Source organism: Pinus tabuliformis, chromosome 6 (assembly GCF_031772625.1).
Source record: "Pinus tabuliformis cultivar Carrire ecotype Pingquan chromosome 6, CPIR1, whole genome shotgun sequence".
Classification (NCBI taxonomy): Eukaryota; Viridiplantae; Streptophyta; class Pinopsida; order Pinales; family Pinaceae; genus Pinus; species Pinus tabuliformis.
Window position 1 is genome coordinate 903,763,395 of NC_142292.1, and position 20,606 is coordinate 903,784,000.

The following is a 20,606-nucleotide window of genomic DNA, read 5'->3' on the forward strand; positions in this document are numbered from 1 at the left end:
GGGCCGAAGCTGTGGTGGAGATGGATGAGGGGTGGAGGTGATCTATGGAAAAAAATATGGACTCAAAAATACAATATGCCCACAACCACTGAAGGTATTCTTAGACTTGAGGAAACGCCAAGGGGTTCCACAATATGGGACTTGGCTAGCCAAAACAGAGACATTATATTCAAACATGCATTCTGGGAAATACAGAATGGAAATTCAACTAAATTATGGGATGAAGCCTGGTAGCAAAGAGAGAGAATGATAGAGATGCAAGGCCTGCAAAACACATGTCAGAAGGCTAAAGCTGAAGGGCTAAATTATGTAAGCGAATACTGGAATGAAGAAAGTCAAGTGGAGACCTGGAGAACCTGGAAGAAACCGGAGGAGTGGGATAGTCATATTGATACTGAACAAAGGGAACTATATGTAAGAGAAACAGAATCAAGAAGAATAACCATTAGAACAGGTCCAGATATACTAAGGTGGGGTAGATCCATGAAGGGAACCTTCACGACTAAAGAAGCCTACCATCTAACTATTCAGCAGGAGCAAGATGAAAATGCACCCATGTGGAAACAAATATGGCAGAGCAACTGGTGGCCGAAAGTAACTATGTTCTTATGGTTAGTAGGAAAAGGATGAATTTTGACTTGGGATCAGATTCAGAAGCATGGATTCCATGGACCTCCCAGATGCAGCCTATGCAAGCAGGACCAAGAAACGCAAGAACACCTTCTGAACACATGCCCTATTGCTCAGCAACAATGGGAAGAAATCAGGAAACTATTCAGGAAGACAAACAGAGACCCTCATAACATTTAACAAACCATTAAACAATGGGGTCAAGGTCAATTCTCAAGTCTGGTGGTCAGAAGAGCCTGGAGTCTAGTGATGGGTTTTAATATGTGGCTAATATGGAAAGAAAGAAATTAGAGAATATTTCAAAACAAAGACAAATCTCCATAGATGATCTAGAAGGGAACCCAAAATCATATAAGGGAAACTATCCTAGTGGAATCCTGGAATCAAGAAGATTGGAAAGAAACTCCTGAAGAGGAAAGGATCCTAGCATGCCTAGATATAGAACAAGGCATGGTGCACCACTAGAAGCAAAAGGACCAGAGCATTCATAATCAGAGCCCAGTCAAGTTCAAATGCCCACATGATGGCTTCATCAAACTAAACTTTGATGAAGCCTCAAAAGGAAATCCAAGGCCAATAGGGTTCGGAGGCATCTTCAGGGACAATCAAGGGTGGACAAGATGGGTTTATGTTGATCGGGGTGGTATAATGAGCAATAATGAAGCTGAATTAATGGCAGTCTATCAAGGACTCAGAATAGCAATCCAAAATGGATACACTAATTTGGAAATAGAAGGAGATTCGAACCTAGTGATAGAAATGCTCAGGAAACTGAATAATGGCAAGGACTAGGAGAAAGTAGCGCAGAGTTGGAGGACAGCAGGACTAATTCAGGACCTGGCAGAAATAATGAAATGCATTGAGTAAAAGATCATAAACCATGTTAGAAGGGATGGTAATAAGGCAGTGGATTTCCTTGCTAACTAGGGTTGCAATGAACAAGGAGGCAAGGTAGATAGTATATGGCCAATTCATTGGGAAGAACAATGGTGGGGGCCTCTCCAATTAATCATTACCCAGGATAATAATGAGATCACAAACTCAAGATAATGGATACAAATGGCCCCCGATCAGGGTGAAATAATTGGAGAAGACGTGTGAAAAGATGGCGAAGGGGAAAGGGTGGCAAAGTTGGCCACCATACATCCTTATAATTCAATAGGACGCGGGGGCAGCATGTAGGCAGGGTAGAATCTCGAGGCATAGAGGTGACAGGGAAGTGGAGGAAGAGGTAGGAGGAAACGGCGGCGGAAGGATGATGAGATGCAGGGTAGGTGGGAGGAGGTTAATAAGGGTGGCAAAGAGCAGTATCAAGGTTATTATGCAGCAAAGGAAGGAGATGGCGGGAGCTCGGTGCGAACTGGTGTTCTCTAAAACTTGGCAAAGGACCGGGTATGTATTCTCAAAACCAAACCCTGCATTTCTTTCAATCTTTAGTAGTACTAAGGAAGAGGGGGGAGAGCTAAGCGCAGTAGAGGGAGGGAGAAGCGAGAGGGAATTGGAATTCTTTCCTGCCACAAGCAGGTAGGAGGCAGAGGGTGGCAGGATGAGAAATGTTGAGGAAGAGTCTAGTACGGCTGGGAACCGTGAAGATCAAGGTAAAAGGACGTCGGGGTTCTGTACATATAGTGAATAGGGGCAGCTTGAGGAGGTTAAACAGGTTGTATGGGAGGCAGAGAAGACTACCGAGAACATTCACCGACAACATCTAGGGGGAGGAAAGCTTGGGAATAACCCAACCTTTGGAAAACCGCAGAAGGGGGAGGGTAAGACTTGGGAGAGGGAAGCAAAGGAGACTGGAATAGAAGCAATTATGAAGAATCTAACATTTGTTGTTGGCCATGGTAATCAAGCGGTAGTAAAGAACAAAATGGCATGCCCAGGTCGAGGAAGGGGATGTGGGGGTAGACGCAGACATAACTTGACAAGCCAACATGAAACAAAGCCCTCCTCTCCAGCATCTCAGAGACGCAGTAGAAAAACCATGAGACATATTGTGGAAGAGGCGGAAAAGGCATATAGAGAAGGAACTAACAAGGACATTCATAAGCTCATTCAATAATTGAAGGCAAATGTAATGGAAGAAGATTCAAAACCTGAAATGGAAGAATGGGGAAACCTCATTCCTGACCCGGGAAACACTAGGGGACACATGACCTTATATAAGCAGGACTTACATGTTTATTGGGTGCTTAAGCATTTACTCACCAAGGCAATGGAGCAGGTAGTAGGGGAAACGTTAGAGTTGGCCCAGGGCATGCCTAATATGAAGAGAGAAATGAATAATCTCCAAATCACTATGCTCATGCAGGACAGCAAGCTGGACGAAATCCAGCAACAACTGAAGAAGATTGCTCCAAGCAACGAGGGACGTAGAAGCACCTCTTGAGATTGTGGAAGGTTAATCCTTTAGTTTAAGACAATGGCTTACCATGTTTTCTCCTTGAGAATAGTATTTCTTTTTCTTGTTCATATTTTTAATGACTGTGTGGAACCAGCTTAATAGTTGCTGCTGTGAAGTTTATCCAGCATGGATTAGTAGACTTATTCTTTTTTGTTATTGGACGGCGTATAAAAACTTAAAGTGGCCAACAGATCTGGTTTCCCATTTGGGCAGGTTGAGGCCACCAAAACGTTGTATCTAGTATATCCTATTTTTATATAAATAGAGAAAGAAAGGTCCTACTGTAGCATACAAAAAAAAAAAAAATATCCCTTAGACAAACATTGGACCAAGACCTTTTTCATTCAATCATAAAAAATGCCCTATCAGGGATGACCATTAAACTTTTTATGGATTTTGAAAATTTGTAAGTTTCCATAGGTATTCATAATGTTTGAATCTATTTTTGGATATTAGTTGTTTGTAGGATTGTGAAACATTTGATGTTTAGAGTGGATATTCCACCCAACATTAGGGACAAATTAAGCTAGAGAATGATATCAAAAGAGAGTTTCAGTGTTTGGATTTATAAATATAAATATAGCCATTGTGAGAGAGGGTTAATAACTATAAATAAATTGAATAGATAAAATAGAAAGGATTCATTGTAAAGAAAAGAGTATTACTAGGGACCTATATGTGAAAAATAGAAATATTTTAATAACAAATAAAAAGATAAAGTATAATATATAATAAAAAATGAGTTGTAAATTAATAATAATTCAGAATGGATGAAAAAAGTAAACAAAAAGGAGTTATAAATAATTATTAATGAGAAAACATAAATGAAAAGTAATGAATTAAAGAGGAGAATATGAAAAGAGAAAAGGGGGTTGGGGAAGGGTGGAGAATGAAAAGAAAATAAGGAAATATTTCCTTTGATAAGATCTTAAGGGAAATGAAGACTACAGGAAAAAAAATGAGGAGAAACAACCAAGGTAACAAATAAGGGAGGATGATTTTTGATTGAGAAAATGAATGATATGTTTCCAAGATGAGCTATGTTTATACCCATCTTCTGAATTGAAATTATTGTGTGTTTCCATTTCTTCTACTTCTTGAATAATGTGAGTAGAATAATGAGGAGAAAAAGAAAGAATTTTTTTTTTGTTAACATAGATAAGGTTTTTCAAGTTATGGTAGTGTACAATGATAGTTTATTTGGAAATATGGTCATGGAAAATGTTTGATATATGTTCTTTGAGACCAGATTGAAACATATTCCTATTTTCCTAATGTATGATTTTCCACAGGAACAAAAAAATTAATAAACATCAGGGATGAGCATAGGGTTAGATTTATCATTGGTTACTCTAAATAAGCATTCTGAGAGTTTCATAGGTTTTAAATAAGGTTTTAATATACTTTTAGCGAGAACCTCTGAGATCTAGTCAATGGTTCCCTAAATGGAGGGAAGGGCAACAAGAGATAAAGGGGGGGGTTATAAGTGGTAGAATTTGTCTATTTAACATTGCAGGTGGATCAAACCATTTTATGAATTTGTGAGTTAAGTGCCCATTTTACCCAAATGATTTTGTAATATGGACTTTCTGTTCCCCAATCAATTGGGCAGTAGAGACATAAAAGGAATAGGTGGAAATGTCTTTTAGAAAAACAAATTTTTGGGTAGGGTGATGACGTGATTGGGCATGTAGATATTTGTTATTATGGGTCTTGTTTTGGTAAACTTGATGGGTGAGGGTTCCATCAGTTTGAAAATAAATAAGAATGTTTAAGAAGGAAAGAGAATTCTCATTTTGTATTTCCATAATAAATTGGATATGAGGTGAGATGTTATTAAGATGGTTGAAGAAATATGTGAAGGTGTGGCAACTATGCAAACAAAAAAAAAAGGTTCCATCATCAAACCAATACCAGCATTATGGTTATTGATGAAAGTTATTTAAGGCTAATCCTTCAAAAAAATTATGAATATATTGGTGATTATAGGGGATAAAGGTGATCCCATAGTCAAAACATTAGTTTTCTCATAGCATACCGCTTTGAAAGTAAAGAAAGTGGATGAATGGAATATGTGAATAAGATTAAGATCCTTGGAATCTAATAGATTTGATATAATGTTAATGACTTCAAGGAGAGTAATTTTAGTGAATAAGGAGATGAAAACAAAGCTAATTGTGAATAATTTCACCAACCTGGAGATTTTAAATTTTTTTAAATAAAAACAAAGGAATATTTGATAAATGAGGGAGTTTTCCAACAAATGGTTGAGATTTATCTACTAAGAAACAATAGAGGTAATGAGTGGGAGATCTTATAGAACTAACTATAGGTTTAAAAGGGATATATATTTTATGGATTTTTGGTTTTCCATAGACCCTATGGGTTTTGGGGTTATGGGGAATAAGATTTTTTTGGATATTGGGATCTAAGGAAGAGGATTTGATAGTTATCTAGTTACAGTATTTATAGGGTTGTGGGGAATAAGATATTTTTTTATATTGGGATTTAAGGAAGAGGATTTGATAGTTTTTGTGATTAATATAGGTATAATATGAAAGCAAGTCCCATCACCAAATCCACCTTCTGGAGTTTTGGTGTTTGGAATCGATTTATAGTAGTCCCACCCATGTTCAAATCTATGGAGACATCACCCATATGCTTGTAGTGTAGGAGGATACAAGAAATATGAAAGAAAGTCCCATGACCAATTCTGGCCTCTATAGTTTTGGTGTTTGGAATCAATTTGCAGTAGTCCCACCTATGTGGAAGGATTTCTATAAAGAAAATGAAAGAAGATAAATAATTGTATATTCATATTTACAAGTGTTCACGAAAACAATAGCATTTTCTTTACCTTTTTTAAAACAATGATATTGGGGTTTTCATTGAGGAGACAAATGTAGTGATATTCATCTTTATAAAGATTTCATTGGGGGATTTCAAAGTGATGAATAATTCTCACATGCTCTTACTAAATTTCTTCAGCTCCATGTATTGGGAGATGATGTGTCATATATTCAATAGAGAAAATGATATCTTCCACTAGAATGGGATGGGAGGAGAGAGAAAAATTAAAGCCCTTGTTATGAAACTTGGACCTTAGGAATGATAAAAAACCAATAATTATAGTCCACTTCAAAAAATAAACTTCATTTTATAATTTATAATACAATACTTGATGATCCTAAGACTAGGTCTCCCTTGTGTGTGTGTTTGTAAGAGATAAAGGGTACAATATGATAAAATGGGAACATAAAATGCTCTATCCTATATAACAATAGAAATGTAATTACTCAATGTATAGAACTTAATAAGGTGTTTTAGGGTTAACATGGGGCTTATGTAGGGATTAACATGACCCTCCCCTTCAAACGAAATTTTTCCCCAAATTTTGACTATCAATGGGCGTTTTTGCATGAACAACTCATATTCCCATGCCACCTCTTCCATTGCTAGGTTCTTCCATTTGATGAGGTACTCAGTAATTGCTTGATTTCTTAGTTGCTTAATCCTTGTTTCCAAAATTATTTTTGGTTATAGAATGATTTTCCCTTCTTCATTACTCTCTATATATTATCGTTGATTACCTTATTTAAGCAAGAAACATAGAAGACCATATGTACATGTGAAGATAGAGGCAACTCCAATTTTTAATCCATACTTCCAATCCTCTACAACACCTTATAGGGGTGCATAATACTTTGTTTTTAATAGATGTTCTTTTTTTTTCTTAAGGGACATTTATTTATATCGTTATAGTCTCACAAATACCTGATTCCCCACATTAAATTCCCTTTAACTATGATGCTGATTTTATTATCGTTTCATCTTATTTTGTGTTATAACAAGTTTTCCTACAACAGTTTGAGAACCTCTTTTTAGTGTCATATGTGGTCCTCTATTGCTCTATAATTTATAGTCCCTTTCAAGAGTGATGTGATGGATGGAGGATGATATCTATAAAGTACCATAAATGGTGACCTTTATGATGAAGTATGGAAGGATGTATTGTACCACCATTCTACAAAGGGAAACCACTTGTTGTGTTTTCTTATCTAATTCAAAGCAACATAGATATCATTTTAAAAATTTATTCATAATGTTAGTTTTCCAATCAAATTAAGGATGGTAAGATGGGTTGTGAGCCGATTGAGTACCCAAACAAAAAAATAATCTAGTCCAAATAATTCCAATGTAAATTGGATCTCTATCACTTATAATAATCTTTTGTATTCTATGTAGCTTTTGGATTTTTTTCGTGAATGCAACCTACCATTGTATTGTACTTAAAAGGATGAGAAAGAGAGAAAAAATAGGCATTCTTTGTCATCCAATCTACCATGACCATAATGTAACTCTTTCCTTCATATTTGGGTAAACTTGTAACAAAATCCATTGAAGCTCCTTCCAAATGTTAGCTTGATATGGCTAATGGTTGTAGGAGGTTTGGGGTCTTAACTTTATCTCCCTTATTTTGTCAACGGGCCATACTTTCAACCACAAAAAATTTCAAATATGCTTTAATACCTTCCTAAAAAACCTTTATTGATCCTATAACATGTCCTCATGAACCTGGAATGTCTTCCTACATGAGAAGTGTGTAATTCCAAAAGGACCTTATGTTTGAGTTGGGAATTATTACATAATTATAAGTGATCTTGATACCACAACAAACCATTATTGCAGATAAGTATGTTACATCAAGGTCCTCTTGTAGTTTGTTCAATTATTTTTCATACCTTTTCATCTTGTTTACATTATATTTTTCTTATTCCACATAGTTAGATTGTGGAATGGAAAAAGTGCATAGTAAATCCTTTATATCTTTCTCTTTCCTTGAGAGTGTATCTTCCACAATAATTTGTTTTCCCTTTTTGTAGGTAATTTCAAAGTCATAACCCATCATCTTTGTAACTCATTATTATTGTTCTTTTGAAGAAATTATTTGTTCCAAGAAGTACTTCAAACTATTATGATCTATTTTTACTTTGAAGTGTCTTCCTATGAGGTATGGGTGTCATTTCTTAACTACATATAGAATGACCAAAATTTATTTTTCACAGATGGGTCTAAATAAATTATTTCCTTTAATTTCACTACTTTCAAAGGCAAGGGGCCTTCCCTCTTGGATCAAAATTACATCAATTCCATGACCTAGGGCATCACACTCCATAATGAAGGCTTTTGTGAAATCGGGTGTCGCCAAGACGAATGTTATACACATAGCCTGTTTAAGTTTTTTAAAAGCTTAAGTTGATTCTTTACTCTAATAAAGTGCTTCCTTCTTCAATAATTTTGTTATAGATATTGTTATTTGACCATGATTCTTGACAAGTTTACAATAATATCCTATCAATACTAAGAATCCTTTGAGTTTATTTAAGGTATTGGAGATTGGTCATTCGCTCGTAGTTTTTATTTTGGTAAGGATCCACTTTGAAACCATCATGGGATACAATAAAACCCAAATATTCCACTTCTTGAAACCCAAAGGCACACTTTGAAGGCTTTTCATATAGTTGTTAAATTTTTCTTAGGGCTATATAGTTATTTCTTTAGATAATTGCATTTCATCATTTACATATTGAATTCACCCCACAACATCATAACATCATTACATCATATGAAATTATATAGAAACAACAAAATCATCATCAATTCATTGGAACATAAAGAAGCAATAGAAGAAAAGAATTCACACATAGAGACATCGTGATTGGAGGAACTATAAATTGCATTGGAAAGAAGATTCAAAGGGGTACCAAAGAAAGTAATTTCAGACCTTGGAGATCTGAAACTAAAGAGCTACAATAGATTCAATATGGAGCTCCTACAAAGTAAGAAAAAAGTGTGTATTTTTTTTTTGGATACGTTTTGTTTGAAAAAATATTTGAAGTGATTCAAGGGGCATAGTGCAGCATAAATATCATTATTTGATTCCAAAATTACTTGAAGCAAGGAAATGGAAACACCTAATAAGAAAATAGAAATTTCTACTATGACGCATGAAGAAGAGTAAGAAATGCAACATGATATATCAAAATTACGAGACCAAGTCCAACAAATTTTTCTCTCACAAAGAGTAAAAAAAAATGAAATGGAGGCTAAGATGGATGGTTTGAAGAATGGTTTAAAATCAGACATGCAAGATTTGAAGGATGTATTAAAAGCATACATGGAAGGTTTGAAGGATGGATTAAAATCATACATGGAAGGTTTGACAAAGTTGCTACAAGCAATGCTTCCTAATGGCGTAACGATATTAGATGAAACAAATGATGAGAACAAAAGGAATATTAATCATGATTTCAGAGACTCTAACTTTTGGATTAAATACCCACTACATTCCAATATCGATATGACTAATTTTGATGGCAAGGATCAGGTAACATGGATACTACAGATGGAGCAATATTTTGATCTCCATAATGTGCAACACGCACAAAAGGTATCCAATGCATATTTATACTTAGAACCCAATCGATTTGTATGGAATCGACAACTTTTTTCTTGTAAAACACTTGTCACTTGGTTAATTTTTATTGAGGAAATGATATCATGTTATGAGGATACAAAGAGAAACATCTTCTTTAGCTAATTGATAAATCTCAAACAAAAGGGTTCATTGGCGAAGCACATTGAGGACTTCCAAAAATTGAATATGAAGGTAAATGATATTCCATAGAATCATAGGATTGATGTCTACATAGGTACTTTAAAGTATAACATCCAACATGAGGTTCGCCTTTGGGAATGTGATTCATTGGAGAAGGCATTCAGGGTGGCAAGAAAAATTGAAAGCAAAATTATGGCAACAAGGAAGTCTACCACTCACAACTAGAAATATGGAAGTGTTGTTACTTCTAGCCTTCCACAACCTATAAGGTTGACACCACACCAATTGAAAGAAAAAAAGAGAAAATTGGCTTTGTTACAATTGTGATAAAAAAATACACTAAAGGTAATAAGTGTGCTAAGAAGAAATTATTTTACATAGATTGTGAAGTCGAGGAAGAAAAGGAACAACAAATGTCAAAAGAAGAGAATATACACTAGGAACCAACCCTAGAGAAAGAAGAAATGAATCTAACCATATCTTGTAATGCATTGACAGGAATTACGACTCCTCAAACTCTCAAGATATAAGGACATATCAAGAAGAAAAAGGTAATAGTGTTGATTGATTCGGGTAGTACCCTTATTTTTATTCATTGTAAGATAGCCAAGGGATTGAATTTCTTCCTATATCTAGCACCAAAGTATCAAGTGATGGTTGGAAATGGAGGAATTATAAATTGCTCTAGAAAGTGTCATAATATTAAGCTAACCATGGGGGAATATGTATTTAATAGTCCAATGCTTTCCATTCCAATGGGTGGTGCTAATGTTGTATTAGGAGCCCAATGGTCGCAATCTTTAGGGATGATAGCTTTTAATTTTCAGGAATTTTTCTTGAATTTTTTTGGGGAAGGAAAGGAAGTTGAATTACGAGGTATCACAGGGGAACTAAGAAATATAATTAGATCTAATGGCATAACAAAGATTCTAAAGAAATAACAAAGAGGTGAAATTGCACAATTATGCTCACTAGAGGTTCAAACATAGAAATCATCTATTTCTCCATATATCCAAAAAGTCTTGGACAATCATTCCAAGGTAATTGAGACTCCCAAAGGCCTCCCACCTATCCGTGATCATGATCATGCTATTCATTTGATTCCAGGAATTTTTCCTCCAAACATCAGTCCTTACAGATATCCCTATGCCCAAAAAAGTGAAATTGAATGTATGGTTGGAGAAATGCTAGAGGCCAGTATAATTCAACCTAGTCAAAGTTATTTCTCTCCTCCAATAGTATTGTTGCATAAGAAGGAAGGATCATGGTGCATGTTTCTAGATTATAGCGAGCTCAACAAGATCACTATTAAATATAAATTTCCCGTTCCTATCATTAATGAATTGTTGTATAAATTACATGGAGCAATTTACTTCACCAAGTTGGATCTTCATTAAGGATATCATCAAATTAGAATGAAGACTCAAGACATTCCGAAAACAACATTCAGAATGCATGAAGGTCAAAATGAATTTTTTCTCATGCCTTTTGGCCTTACTAATGCACCTTCCACATTTCAAGGTTTGATGAATTCCATTTTCAAACCCTTAGAAAATTTGTGTTAGTATTTTTTGATGATATAATAATCTACAACAAGTCTTGGAAGGATCATGTTCAACATGTTGGTAGCATGCTTAGATTATTGGAGGATAAACATTTATATGCAAAAATATCCAAATGTTTCTTTGGAGTACAAGAGGTGGAATATTTGGGTCATATTGTGTCTCATGAGGGTGTTAAGGTGGACCCTAAAAAAAATAAATCCATTAAGGAATGGAAAATCCCCACAACCCTAAAGCATCTTCGAGGATTTCTAGGGTTGAGAGGGTATTATCACAAGTTTGTTAAGAATTATGGAAGAATATTAGTGCCTCTAACAACATTACTAAAGAAAGATTCATTTCCATGGACTCTAGAAGAAACTAAGGCTTTCATCTCAAAGAGGCAATGTGCCAAGCATCGATCTTAGCTAGACCAGGCTTCACAAAAACCTTTATTATGGGATGTGATGCCTCAAGAAATGGAATTGGTTTTGTTTTAATGCAAGAAGGAAGACCCAATTCTTTTGAAATTCATCCAATCAAGGGAACTTATTTATACAAACCTAATTATGAGAAGAAAATGTTGGAAATACTACATGCACTAAATAAATGGCAACCTTACCTAATGGGAAGACACTTCAAGGTAAAAATGGATCATGATAGTCTTAAATACTTTTTGGAACAACTATTACCTTTAGAAGATCAGCAAAAATGGGTCACAAATATGTTGGGTTATGACTTTGAAATAATATACAAAAAAGGGAAGCAAACTGTTGTTGTGGATGCACTCTTGAGAAAGGATAAGGATGTGGAATCATTTCTCTGTGTCATTTCTACTATCCAACCTAATTGGATAACTGAAGTAAGGAATGAAATAAAGAAAGACGATGAGGTGTGGACATCATTCAAAAGTTGCAACAAGATCCCAATACGTTTGATACATTTATCTAGAAAAATGATTCATTATGGTACAAAGATCGCTTATATCTCTGTAAGAATTTGCAACTCAAACAAAATATTCTTTTGGAATTGCACACCTCCCCCTAAGGAGGGAATTTCGGATTTTTAAAAACTTACCACAAGGTCAAGAAGGATTTTTTTTGGATGGCCTTAAATCTAATATTCAGACTTTTGTGGCAAAATGTTTCGTTTTCCAACAAAATAAATTTGAGACAATTAAGATCTCAAGTTTGTTACAACCTTTAGCCAATCCAAGTCAGTGTTGGGAGGAGGTCTCAATGGATTTTATTACAGGTTTACCCAATTCTGAAGGAAAGAGTTTCATCATAGTGGTAATTGATAGAATTACCAAGTATGCACACTTTTGTGGATTATCTCATCTTTTTAAATCCATTACAGTTACTACTACATTTATGAAAACAATTCAAAAGCTACATGGAAACACAGATATTACTGTAAGTGATAGAGATCCCATTTTCACTTGAATTTTTTGGACATAATTATTTTCTTTTCTTGGTACTCAATTAGATCATATTTCATATTAGAATCCAACTCTAAAAGGATAACCTCACTCTGGCACAAAATCGAATGAAACAACGGGAAGATAAGCGTCACAGTGAAAGAATGTTTTATGTAGGTGACTGGGTATGTTTACAACTACAACCATACAAACAAATGTCCCTCAAGAAAGCTAACAAGCATAATAAATTACAAGCCAAGTACTATGGTCCTTACAAAGTGTTGCAAAAGATTGCTACTATAGCATATAAATTGGAGTTCTTTGCATCTTCCCGTGTACACACAATTTTCCATGTTTCATGCTTAAAGAATGTTAACGGTGACAAGATTTCAGTTCAAACAGTATTTCCAGAACATGAGGAAGAAGAAAAAACCATATTGGAGCCTAAAGCAGTCACAGAAACAAGAACCCGATAACTACGAAATTGATCAATTTCAAAGTATCTCATTAAGTGGAAGAACTTACCTACTAAAGATTCCACATGGGAGGATGAGAATTTTATACAGAATCATCCATAACTACTCAAGTGTTGAGGACAACACTTTTTTGAAGGAGAGGGGCATGTTAGGTCCTTATAGTAATAATGTAGCCCCCTTATTGGTATTGTTAGTGTATCACCCTATTGTTATTTTTGTGCCCATGTAGCCCCCATATTGTTATTGTTGTGACCCATTGTAACAACCCCAGTGAAAATTACATGTAAAAATATATAAGACCACAGATGATGGGACATGTATTCCAAGATGAATGTTGGGTAGGAAATCCTAGTGTGGGTGTTCATTTGGTTGTTTATGGCTAAGAAAATTGGAAAAGGTAATGGCTAAGGCTTTGGAAAGGCATGAGGAATTTATCGGCATTTTGTTTATGAAAATGGAAATTAGGAGAAAAGGAAGGTGAAAGGTCACAGGTTGCATGTGAGGGGGGAAATTAAGGAAAAATAATGGAAAATGAAGAAAATAGAGGCCTCATTAATAAAAAGGCTTATGAGTATCAGTGGGAAAGGCTTGATTAGTTTATTTTTAGAGCTCTCTTCTATTCTCTCACTCTCTCTCACTCTTGGACACTTAGATTTTTCTCGGAGCACTTTGGCATTGGAGCAAGAAAGGAAAAGAAGGCAAGGGGAAGCAAAGACAAAGCAGGGAAAGGCAAGATCAAGCAACTACATCAAGCTTCATTACAGGTATCAACTTGCATGTGTATTTTCCTTGCTAGATTTGGCATGCATGGGATTGCATGTGGTTCTTTTCCATCATGGAATGGGTTTTTCCAGGCGTGATAGTGTTCTTCAGCCTAGTCTTGCCATTTGCTGATAGCTTTTATGAGATGGGTGCTCTCATTCGTTTTATGTGGGATTGCCGGATTGGATTCGAAGCTGAGTGGGGCAGATCTCCGAATTGACAAACACATGGTCTGAGTGGTCCCTGAACTGGACTGAGGATCATGAATCCAATGGCCTAATAGCCCTTGAACCACACTATGGGTTGCGATAAATCCAGATTGTGTGTCTTGGTGGGCTTAGGAATCCTTTCCAGTGAATGGCAGGTGATGAGGCTCGTCAATAGGTAAATTATACAGACTTTAATGCCACTCTCTAGCTTATTAAAATCAACCTTTCTCACATTTATTTACATGTTTTGTTATATTTTTCTTAGTGAGAAGGGTAAATATGAGATGTTATGTCATGTGACCTGATGTGCATTAATCACGGGATTTGGGGCAATTTTGGCTAATTTAAGTGCAAAAACTCAAAGTAGACAAGCAATAGGGATTTTAGGAGATTGTATCTCCCTCCTTAACTCCTCACTCACTTGAAGATTCCTCCACCAGATCTCATCAGCTCGGAGTTACAAGTAGCCAAGTCACCAAGGTCATTGGTAGCCAAGCCAGTGAAAGTTGAAGACAAGTTGATATCGAGTTGGGAGCCAAGCCTCCCTAAACTTAAGGAATTTGGTGGTAGCTTCAGTTGTATAAATAAGAAGGCCTAGGGCCTCATTAGGATTCCACTTTTTTTGTTGTAGCTAAGATGCATTTTCAAGCGAAGATATTGTAATTGATAACTCTTATGTATTTTTGATATTTTAATGAAAATGAAAATCATTCCATTGATCTGGCACTGAGTTGACTCAAAGGGTTGTATCTCTTGGGTTAGGGCCCAACCCTAGTGGCGGAGGTTCCTCTTTCTATACATGTATGCTTAGATTACATTCCTATTTAGTTATTAAAGTGATTTTGGTTCTATTTAATCTGCAAGTATTTGGATGATTACTTAGTTTGCTTCCATTTTTGGATAGATAGATTAGTGGTACAATAGTGACAATAAACACTTCACAAAATCTTGTGATAGTGACCAGTGCCCCATCTCCCTTATGGGATCATGGGTTGAGGGTCCCATTCACACAACCCAAAAATAGATTTAGTGTGATCACTACATAACTTAGGGTTTCTTGTTGAATAGATTATTGTCTCTAAATTTCTTAGAAGTATCTGTAATTGTCATTTTGATCTCTTGAGTTTTCTATTGTTTAGAAGCACTTCCATTCATAAACATAGTCGTTAGCTATTAATAACTTTGTTTTTCCTACATTCAACTCATGTTTTCCATGTATAAATGAAGTTGTGCATAAATGAAGAAAAGAGTGTATGTTGTTGCAGGAGCTTTTGATATGCAGGGAGACCTCATATCATTTACCTCATCTAAGACTTCTCCACCTATGATGACAAATTCCACCAAACCCTAATCTGAATTCTTGTTTTGTAAGCAAAGTGGACATTTTCCTTGAGCAAGTCCAACCATCTTGAAGCCTTGGATTGAGCCTTGGGTAGTGTGCACCTCCTCTATGCCTTATTTCCCCATCAGACACCTTTTCCACAATTCATTCTACCTTTCCTACCTCCTTATAAGCTTTCGACCTGTTTCCTATAGTAAAACAGGGCATCCTGTAGTAGAACTAGGACATCCTGCAATAATATAGGAAACCCTGTAGCGGCCTGTTTTAAGCCTGAATTGAGCAGAAATGGTCTTTTGAGCTTAGGTTAGGCCTCCACTTGGCTTCCATAACCTTGAATCCATTCCAGACCTATTTCCTCATACTTGTCTCCCTTGTCAAAGGACAAACTAGTTAAATTAGCATTTGCATTCATAAAACTAAAAATCAAAAGGGCTTTTTCTACAATTTCTAAGTTACCACATGAATGCAAAAGTCACAATAGTTATTAGATAAAATTCCATGCTTAGTTAGTCCAGATAACTAGATGTTATATATAAGGTTAAGTTAGGTCTCTTTTGCAAGAAAAAATTGTAGATGCTTAGCTAGATGATTTCATGTCACTTGATAGCACCTTCCAATTCAACACTTTCATTTCCTAGAGTAAGAAGCATTCCCATTTTGCATTAAGAATAATTTTCCCTTTGCCATTTGGTAGTCAAACTCCTTCTAGACAATAGAAGACTAGCTTGAAAAACCCTAGTGGTCTATCGCCCCAGTTGAAAAGTGACAAGAGTAGACCATTGCATCTATTGTGTATACAAAATTGTTACCTCCAAGTTTGTATGAACCCCAGGAGTTGCAGCATTCTTGTTGCAATACTAGTTCTCATCAGCGGGATATACAGTAAAGCCAAGAGGTGGGTTTTCTCTCCGTTGGGCCTAGTGGTCTTGGGATGGGATGCACGATAAATCTTAGAGAGTATGTCTCGGTGTAGGGCCTGGTGATCCCTGGATCAGACTGTGGATGCACGGTAAATCCTAAGAGACTAGGAGGCATTCAAATTCCTCACGATGTAGGCGGAGAACTCCAGCGGCATCCATGTTGATTGGTGTTTTGGTGCGTTCTATGAGTCCCACATTCATGCTTGGAATATGGCATGGGCGTGATTGTCTAAAGAGAGGCTTGGCTCAGCCAATCTATGGTCGGGTGGAACATGGTAGTCCCATCTCTAGTCGTTTCATTTCATTCATTAATGAGAAATCCATTTCCTTGATTTTCATGTGTAAATATATTGATGTATATGCAGATTTTGATGGCTAATATATTTATGGTATTTATGTTTGTATTATGTTGGTTATATGTATATTTTATGACACCAGCTATGTATGGATCTCAGCATGTTTTTACTTGTATATGAATGGATAATGTGTCTATGACCTATTAGATGATAATGCAACAAATGACATAAGGGAACAATGGTTCATAGCGATTCTCAAATAATTTTGAGATCCATACACTTAATTTAGTTGTTTACACCTATAGGTTACTTGTTGATGTTATGTTTGACGAAATTCTTGTCATGGCTAGTAGGGGTCTGGTTATGGTCTTGTTCAGTTTGTTGATTTTGCATCATTGTTTCCCTATCATTTTACTTATTCAAGCTATCACTCCTTTTTAGGCAGTGGCTTGGGCTCTAGGCCTGAAAAAGTGGCTTAAATCTTAGATTTACTTGCACAGAACTAGCAATTTTGGTCTCTGATCACTTGTAGGAAAGCCTGTGAGAGAGACTTCAGGTTTTTGGTTGCTCCTTTGCCAATATCATGAGAGCGACTATGGCCTAAGAGATACATAATAACAGTGGGACCTAGGGACAGGTTCTCTGAGTGGATCACATGTCTCCTCGAATCTGATCATAGTAGCCTCTCATCTCATGTTTACCCCAGTTGGCATGGTTACTTGGGTATATGTGGGAGGACTGGATGGGCGGTGTGCATTGGTCATGCATGCATGTCAGTTGCATGTGTGTCTCTTACACTTGCATTCGATGTACTTGTTTCATTGCATAATGTTGAGCATGGTTGTAGTAAGGTTTTGATGAGGAACACGATGTTGATTTTATGGAATGTATCATCATGAGTATATGACTGGTTACATATTGCTATATGTCGCTTACATGTTTTTGTATGTATCTGATTACATCCTTATATGTTTGGTTGTGTTCTTGTATGTTTGATTACATGTATCAATATTGTAGGTTGGTTACAAGAATTGATCACTTATGCTTGACTACATGCATTCATGTGTATGTGTAGTTGATTATGCATTTCTTATGCATGTTTATGGTTGCATGGAGCAATGTGTATAGTGGCGTGATGTGGTTGTTGTTTTCATGCATGAGGTCATGGTTTGTCTAGTTGAGATGGTCATGCATTGATGAATGGACTTTAGCTAGATTGAGGTGTATATGGTTTGGTACTCATATTTTATATGTCTATATGTAGTTGTTATGCATGTATGGTCTTGGTTATAGTTATGCATGAATAGTAGGTCAAACATGCCTTGTGAAGTCATGGTATGCAGTTTAGGTCATCATGGTGCTATTGGTTGTTATGATGCTAATCTGTTGGCTGAATTAGAGCAAGAGATTTAGATCACCATAATGAGGTTGCATCATTAGACTTCAGGATAAGAGCAGATCGTCATACATGTATTGTATGTTTGGCATGCAGGTATGTATGTTAAGGATTGTTATATTCATTAAGTTTATATACATTAGATTTATGCACATGTATTTTAATGTTATGGTTACATACATGATAGATGATAGTTGATTAGCATAATCATATGCACATGAGTTGGATAGTCATGAATGATAGTAAACTATGGTGGTATGCATTTCTATTAATATCTTATGTTAGATAACTTGATGATTAGGTTATATGTTGTTAATGAGCATGATATATAGCTTATTGTTTTTATATGTTATTAACTTGATGATTAAGCTTATTTCATTGAGATCTTGATGTTGTAATTTAGATTGGTCATATGCGTGATGGTTATGTTCATTGCATTGAAGATATTGATGTTATATGTATTGTGTTAACTTGATTTAACCTATGCAGATTGTTAAGGTTGCAATATTCAGGTATGAGATGGCATATTGGTGATATGGTGTCGCACTAATCTAGACTAACCATACTTATGTGATTGTTATGAATGAAAGACAAATGCTTATGAGCTTATGATGTGAACATGTTATTTAGTTACAATTATAGATATCATGATTTATGTTTGAGTTGATATGTTGTGAAGTTGTATCTTTCTAACTTGGATTGATTGTGTAGACAAGATTGTTGTTGAGCCTCCATTTTGTCCAGATTTTCATCATTTTACTCAATAATTTTATGCCTATACTAAGGGTCTATATTCATTATTATTATTTTTACGCATTATTAAGATATTATTTAGAGGCATTTAGAGCTGACAGTTTTTTATCTATGAACTCTTCTTGTTTTTCTAATTTGAAGAGTATTTAATGTGGAAATGTCATTAATGTTAGGCTCTTTTGTGGTAGGTGTTAACAATTCATGTACCAACAATTCTTGTACTAGTAGTTCCTACACCAACAGTTCTTGTACCAACAATTCCTGTACCAACAGCTCCTGCACCAACAATGTGAGAACTGCAATAGGTATTAATGATGTGAAGGATTCAGTGGTCGAAGGATCTTTGTTCAAAATTAAGGATTTGGATTCCAATCCATATTTTCTTCCATTTGGTTCTGGTTCTCAAGTATGTGTTGAGATATCGAATACTTATTGATGGAGCTCTTGGTTATTTAGAAAGCCCCATTGAAGCATCCGTTGATGTGGTACACTTTATCTTGACGGAACTTGTTCATAAATATTTAAATGAAACTCAGGAGTTGAAGCGATTCTCCACCCTTCAAGCAGAAGTAGTTGTTGTTGCAAATGAAGATTTAGAAAGGTTCCAAGGATGAGCCTTTACAGAAACAGAGTCCAGAAGTTGACACATGAACCACAATTCTGTGAAAGCGATGGATAAAATGGAGACAACTAGATTTAAGTGAAGAAGTTGTCAATAAAGAAATTGATGTGGAAAGAGATTAATGGAGACATAGTTATTTGTTATTTTGATTACATTTTATGTTCACCAACACAAAAAACAACGACAAGCAATACGTGGAGCTAAATTCAAATAAACGGTCATTACATTGTTGTCAAAATCATATTGGAATTGGTCATTGTATTTATCTCCAAATTGATGCCTCCTGCAGCAATTCGAACCCATTCCAAATCGAATTTTCTTATTTTGGTTCTAAAATTAATTGTGATTATAAACTTGTATGCTTATTAACTATAGATCCGAGTAATTGGGACAGCGCTACTGCTATAAGACAGATGGTTTCACACTGAAACAGAAGAGACGGAATTGTATTTGGTAAATCGTATTTTTTTCAGAAGAGGAGGATCGATTTCATTATACAGGGAAGGGAGGAGCTTGCTTTCCCAGTGTGATGATCCCTGGAGGGGACCACTGGAGCCAGCGCTGCATTGTCCAGTAATTATGTAACAGGATTCAACAATAATCTAAACTGGCATTCGATTTTGTGTTTTTGTTAAATTCTTCTAAATGTTCTGAGATTGTGATTTAATCGTTGCAAGGGCAACGAGCTGGGTGGTTGGCTCCACCAGCGAGTCTGTTTCCCCAAACCTCTTAGAACTCTTCTGCATTTTATTTTAGCTGCATGGTGTGAGTGTGACTTAAGGTAGCTCTGCAATTTCAATTCACAGCTTTTCTTTTCAGTCATTTAATTTCCAATTTCATTCCATAATTTCTTTTTCATTGTTCTGGTTATTTAAGTTCAATGATATCGTTGCCCTCTTGGAATGTATTTTCATGAAGGTCGAGCTTTGGTAGACAGAGTACAGGCAGTGAATGTTTTTAACTGCATCTCTTATTTAGTGTGACACTTACCCTAATCTTATTTGCTGCACAACAAGGATGTTATGGTTTACTAATAATTTTGTTTGATTAAACTCATGGCTACCTTAAATGTATTTGAGATTAGAGATTGATTCCTACACTATGAAGAGAAACATTTATTCTTGAAATTTTAATAATTAAATTCCAGGATCAACTTGAGGAGAAATTGAAACCTTGTATTATATTTGGAAAAGTGACAAATCTCACATAATTCCTT